The following is a 634-nucleotide window of genomic DNA, read 5'->3' as shown; positions in this document are numbered from 1 at the left end:
GGCAAAGAAAGCGCTGAGCCCAACCCTCTCCACCCAATCTGAGTCCGGGGGGATCAACAGGTGTTGGGCTACCTGCTCAGCACCCTCTCCAAGGAGCTACTGATCGTGGTGACCACGGTCACCACGGCGCACGCGCTCTGGACAGCCGTGGCAGGTATGTTTTCCTCGCAGTCCATGAGCCGCGTGAATAACATTAGGACGGCGCTCATCAATGCGCAGAAGGGCAACCAGATGGTTGCCGCCTACTTCGCCTCTCTCCGTGGCCTCGCCGACGAGCTTGCCGCTGCGGGGAAGGCCATCCAAGATGACGAAATCATCTCCTACATCATCCACGGCCTCGACGTCGACTACCATCCCCTCGTCTCCGCCCTTGATGCACGCGTCATGCCGGTCTCCCTCGACGAGCTCTATGCCATGCTCAGCAACTTCGACCAACGCATGGCCCAGTTTAATCACTCGGGCAGCGGCGGCTTCCGCTCCTCTACCAACGCCGCGGTGCGTGGCCGTGGTGGTGGATCACGTGGCCGTGGCTCTTCTCGCGCCAAGAGGCGATCTGGCGGACACGGTGGTGGCGGCAACAGCGGCGGCGGCAACAGCTGCTCTGGTGCATCTCGCGGTCGTCGTGATGGCGGTC

General features: G+C 62.8%; 1 pseudogene; it reads left to right on the top strand.

Moving 5' to 3' along the window:
* The first annotated feature begins 294 nt into the window (after nucleotides 1-294).
* On the top strand, nucleotides 295-433 carry LOC123063872 (uncharacterized; annotated as a pseudogene).
* Nucleotides 434-634: the final 201 nt, after the last annotated feature.

Source organism: Triticum aestivum, chromosome 3A, assembly GCF_018294505.1.
Source record: "Triticum aestivum cultivar Chinese Spring chromosome 3A, IWGSC CS RefSeq v2.1, whole genome shotgun sequence".
Classification (NCBI taxonomy): Eukaryota; Viridiplantae; Streptophyta; class Magnoliopsida; order Poales; family Poaceae; genus Triticum; species Triticum aestivum.
Note: the sequence above shows the minus strand (reverse complement) of the source record. Positions and strands in the feature narration are given on the sequence as shown.